At 39.9% G+C, this 5,625-nt stretch overlaps 1 non-coding gene across 1 annotated transcript; it reads left to right on the top strand.

Moving 5' to 3' along the window:
• The first annotated feature begins 1,267 nt into the window (after window positions 1–1,267).
• On the top strand, window positions 1,268–1,429 carry LOC129085792 (U1 spliceosomal RNA). The gene has a single exon (XR_008530740.1). It is a non-coding gene; the product is annotated as a U1 spliceosomal RNA (small nuclear RNA).
• The last annotated feature ends 4,196 nt before the right edge of the window (window positions 1,430–5,625 follow it).

Below are 5,625 nucleotides of genomic sequence, written 5' to 3'. Positions count from 1 at the left end.
AAAATGCACTCAGCTAGAAGAGCATTGATTCTAACATTCAACACACACCTCGAACTTTTAACTGTGTTTAGTACCATGCTAGGTTTAAACACTAAGTACCATTCATAGGTTTCAGGCACCAAAGTATACTGGAATGTTCTTTTGCTTCAAGAGTTTGCAGATGAGATATGTCCAGAACGAGTCATTTATAAACAAATTTATGATGTGCCAGATAATGTTTAAGTGCTTTAACAAATAAATATTAACACATTTAGTTGCCCTAATAACTCTGTAAAGGAGGTACTGGTTTATTCTTATTTCACAGGTTCAAATATGTAGGCACAGAAATGCTAAGATCACAAAGCTGGAATGTGCCAGAATGTTCTAGAATTGTGACCTGAGCTGGGTTGTCTGCCTTTTGCCTCCACAGTCTTTACTTTTATGTGCTGTGTCCCATGTGAAATAGATTTATTTAAACTTTCATTGTGCAAGGTTATTTTAAATATTTTAACATTGGAGACAATGCTACAGTAAATATTCTTAAGTTAAATCTTTGTACACATCCTGAATTACTTTTCTTGTAGGAGAATTGCTGTGTGAAAGAGTAGGTATATTATTAAGGCTTTGGTACATAGCATCAAATTGCAAGAATGAGGGAAGTTCTCAGGAAGTGAAAGCGTAATTGGCAAAAGCACGAAATGGAAAGCATGGGGGTATATCTGGAAAATGGCAAACACTCCATTCTGAATGGAATGTAAAGTGCTTGAAGATGAGAGATTGAAGAGCTGCTTCTAAAGTGGTCTGGAGCCAGCCTGTGGAGAGCTTTGAATGCCGTGCTGTGGAATTTAGACTTTGTCAAGCAGCACTCAAAAACCAGCATACATTTTCACATTTTTGAAATGAGAAATGAGATGATCAGATTCTTAAAAATAATTTCCTTAAAAATAATTGTAAGAAAAACTTCCTCTGTCTCCTAAAAGGAGAGCCTTTCATCACAATTGCTTACATGCAGCCATGGCTGGGTAGCTTCCTTGGTTAGAGCATTGTCGTGATACACCAAGGTTGCAGGTTTGATCCCTGGTCAGGGCACATACAAGAGTCAACCAACAAATGCATAAATAAGTGGAACAACAAATCAATGTCTCTCTTGCTCTCAAAATCAATAAATAAACAAAAAATTTTCATGAGAATGGATTGGGAGGAGGGGGTGAGTATATGTTTTACTTATATTTTTTACATGGTGCATTATTAAAATCATCTACTTACATACATTAAAAATACAGGAAATATACTTACTTGGCAGGGGAGACACCATGATCACAAAGGTGTTTTTCCCAGGGCGAGCCTTATCCACTGCACTCCGGATGTGCTGACCCCTGCGATTTCCCCAAATGTGGGAAACTCAACTGCATATTTGTAGTAGTGGGGACTGCGTTCATGCTCTCCCCTAGGGAAAAAAAGGAAATAATACAAAGAACAATATAATATATTAATAATATATATTTGTATATCATATATTTATATTATATATTATATATGTTTATATGATACAAATATATTTAATATGTAATTATATATTAAGATTTAATAATATCCTATAAAGAATAATACAAATGGTAACTCTTCTTCTGACTCTGGAGTTTATCATTCCCATAACTTTTTAAAAAGATTTTATTTATTCATTTTTATAGAGGGGGAGGGAGGGAGAAAGAGAGGGAGAGAAATATCAATGTGTGGTTGCCTCTTGCGTGCCCCCTACTGAGGGCCTGGACTGCAACCCAGGCATGTGCCCTGACTGGGAGTTGAACCGGTGACCCTTTGTTTCGCAGGCTGGGGCTCAATTCACTGAGCACACCAGCCAGGGCCCCATACACTTTTTATAAACTTTTACTATGTATATAAGTATATATGAGCAAGATATAATTGTATATTGCCTATTTTTAAATTGCATATAAATACAGTCATACTATATGTATTTTATTGCAATTAGATTTTGCATTTACCTTGAGAGATTTTTATATTTCTCTTTATTAATACATGTGATTCTAGGTCATTTTTTTTTAAATGATGATATAGCATTCTGTTTCAAGAATATACCATGACATTTTTCTCTTTTTGATGGACATTTAAGTTGTTTTGAGAAAAAATTTTTGCATTTACAAACAATGCTCTCCTGACATTATTCATGTTTTCCTGTGTATCTGCCAAGTGGACAGGCTTCCTCAACCAGGGTTTCTCCTCTGAACCACAGAACCAGGGGAATAATTGGAATAACTATTTTCCCAAGTTCTTATTGAAGGTGTATAACTAGCACCATTCTACAATAGGTGCATAAATGAGAAGTTAATTCATTTCATACTATGATGCCTCTGGACATTAGCGCTTAATTCTCTTCATACATGGTTGAGGAAGACAGCCGAGATATATCCTAGGAGCAAAAGTGCTGCTGGGTTTGTACAATTTCAGTTTCCCCTGTTGGTGCCAAAAGCCCTCTTCCAAGTGGTTGTACCAGCTTATGCTCACACCAACAATGTAATAGGTCCATTGCTCTGTGGCATGGACATCAAGTGCGACAGATTTTTTAAATGCTTGTTACCCTGAAGGGAATAAAATAGTATCTCAGTGTTTTAAACTTGCATTTCCACAATTACTTGTAAGGAAAGCTTTCTTTTTGTAGAAGGACTATATAAATTTCCCTCTTTGTGAATTACTTGTTCAATTGTTGGGCCATCCATTTCTCAGTTGAATTATTTGTCTTTTTTTCTGTCAATTTGTAAACCTTCTGTACATATTATGATAGTAATCCTTTACTGGTGATGTGCATCATGTCAAGTATTAATTAAAGTAATCCTTTATGGTGAATTTTTAGGAGGTTTTGAGTCCTGCAATAAGGCTAATGCCTGGCAACAAGAGAAGTTTCCCATGTGGACAGCCAATATGAAGGTTACGATTTCTTCAATCTGTATAGACAAATATCGCGTGTCTTCTATGGATTAAATTCTAGGGACTTGCAACGTAGAGGAAGAAACAAACAAGTAACCATTGTAATTCTAACACAACCATCAGCACCATCATGGTTAGCAAAACATATTACATGTCTTACCACAATGATGCCCCTTTAGGGTAAAAAGGATAAAATGTTTCTGCTGGTTATTGTCACATGCTTGAGTGAAGAAGAGCAGTGGGAAACGCTTCTCCCGTACGTGTCAGGTCCCACTTCCTGGCAGGGCACAGGATGCCCTGTTCAAGGGTGTGGCCATTCCTGGCATCCTTTAGTGCTGACACACCTGGCTAGACTGAAGGCCTTCTTAACATTACATTCTTTTAAGTATATGTGTTCTTTGTTCCCTCGCACCTCTGTAAACAAGGCTTTTTGCTCCTGTTCCTATCAAGCTGTTCTCTGCAACGGTGTAGAAAGACTGTCACAACAGCACTTGTCAGAAACTGCAGCAGAGCAAGCCACGACAGCTGGTGGCATGAGGAGCCCATGCATCTGCTTTCCTCTCTTTGCCAGGCCTCCCTGAATAATGTGAGGTCTTGTGTACATGAGACTGATGCTATTGATCGGCCAGCAGTGGGCCCTGAGCTCTGTGTTGTTTTTTAAATAGCTGGGGGTTGCCTTTACCCGGGCCCACTCACACACTGTCACCTAATTCTCCCCGGGATCCAGGGAGCACATTTGCTCTTGGTTGTAAGTGCAAAGAGTATGGGAGTCCTTATCAGGAGAATGGGGGTTTTGGCAGTGGACCTGTCACATACTAGCCTGGTGGCCGAGGGGAAGTCCTTAGGCCTCTCTAAATCTCTTTCCTTACATGTAAAATAGGAAAATAATTCCTGTCTTTTTTCTCTCAGTACATACATATAAAGTTACTTTTGATATTGATTTGTGAACTCTACAGTGTGAAGCTAATATGAGGGATTAAAATGATTTGCAGAGAGAGAGCAGTGCCATGCCTGGCCATGCAAGGCACAGCTCAAAGGGGCCCATTAACTGCATCTTGTGGTTTCGGAGCCAGTACATTTGCAGCCCAGCACAAATGGGCACAAACCTTTTTCCTTGGACAGCTGATATGCTCAGCCTTACTGAGGGGATCTAAGGAAAACAGCTGAGGATACCTCTCAAATACACAGAATTGTGGACGGTGAGATCCACAGGGGCCTTCCTGGCATCAGTGGAATGACTGGGATAGGTCAAGTCAGTGGCCTCCAAACTTTCTGTCCACAGGCTTCTACCCAGAAAGCATTTTCAACCTACCCTTTCAGTATATGAATATTTAGTCATTTTTAAACAATAGACATGTTCTACTATGCTACTATATAATGTGCCTTGGAAAAACATATTCATAATTAGAAATTTTAAAGTTCAAAGAAAGTTCTATTATGTCCCTCCAGTACCTCACAGTGGGTCATTTTGCCTACCCCATGGACTGTGTGCCCACAACTTTGGAGCCCACTGGACTAATGAGGAAGGAAATTGAGGCCCAGAGAGGTAAAGTGATTTGCTCAAAGTCACACAGCTAGTTGGTGATGGGGCTGACACACTGGTCTGAAACTGCTGCTTCCTGACAATGAGAGTGATCCTGGAGTTTACCTTATATTGCAAATTACCTCCGTGGAGTAATCACACTTATCATATTTCATTCTTAGTTTATTCCTGATGCACTAAGAGCATTTTTTCCATTCACGCTCTTTTTTCAAAAACAAATTTTAATTTCTGAGAACAGACCTGAAAGGAAGGGTATAGATTTCCTTCCTACAACAATGTGAGAAATAAAAGAGCGGGATTGTATGTCACAGATGAAAATGCTATATTTATGCCTCATTGTAATCCATTCATTGCTTTATGGATCCAACGTCCCCTTGGGAGAGTCACAAACCCACACAATGTCCCTGAGCGCCGGATTTGGCATTTGGATCTCTGATTTAGCTGTCAGATATGTAAAATCACATGTAGCCAGACAACTCCCTGGGGACTCCACAGCTGCGAACGCTGAAGAGTGCAAGTTATTCCAACAAGGTCGGCATTAATGTGTGCACAGATACCGGTCCCCTTGAGCTGCCCTTTTGCTACCCCATCTAATTTTCAGTGTGGCTCAGAGGGCTCCAGTGGAGCGACTCCAGCAGAATTCTCTTCTCAGGGACTGTTCCAAGTTCAACAGAGGTGACTCTCAAAGAGGTTGCATGCCCTTAACAGAGACAACAGTTATCCTAGGCCATCTGACCTCCTGAGGCCATTGCATAGCTCTGCTCACTACCAGCGCCCTCCTTTATCTTCTTTTCAGCTTCCCAGCTCCTTCTCCACACGGGGGCCTCATTGTAAGGGCCCCACACACACCAAGTAAATGAGTGGGTGGATGCTTCTCCCTCTGGACCTCAATATCTTCTCCTATGTACAGATTAGTTCTGACCAGTGCTTGATAAAGAATGTAAATGGACACTAAATACATTTTCAAGAAAAAATAAGGTGGCAGGTAAGTTATCATTTCCTTCAACACCAGCGACACACCAAGAAAAATTGTTTTATTGGGTGAAAGGTTGAAGTGAATGGTCTCTCCATTTCCTTCAAAATCTGTAGTAGAGAAAATAGGGACTGTGAATCAGAAGACCTGGATATTAAGTGTTCCTCTGCCAGTTAGTAACTAAAGG

This window comes from Pteronotus mesoamericanus, unplaced genomic scaffold (genome assembly GCF_021234165.1).
Source record: "Pteronotus mesoamericanus isolate MK-2021 breed Mesoamerican mustached bat unplaced genomic scaffold, CSHL_Meso_final scaffold_31, whole genome shotgun sequence".
Classification (NCBI taxonomy): Eukaryota; Metazoa; Chordata; class Mammalia; order Chiroptera; family Mormoopidae; genus Pteronotus; species Pteronotus mesoamericanus.
This window is presented reverse-complemented; position numbering and strand designations above follow the sequence as displayed.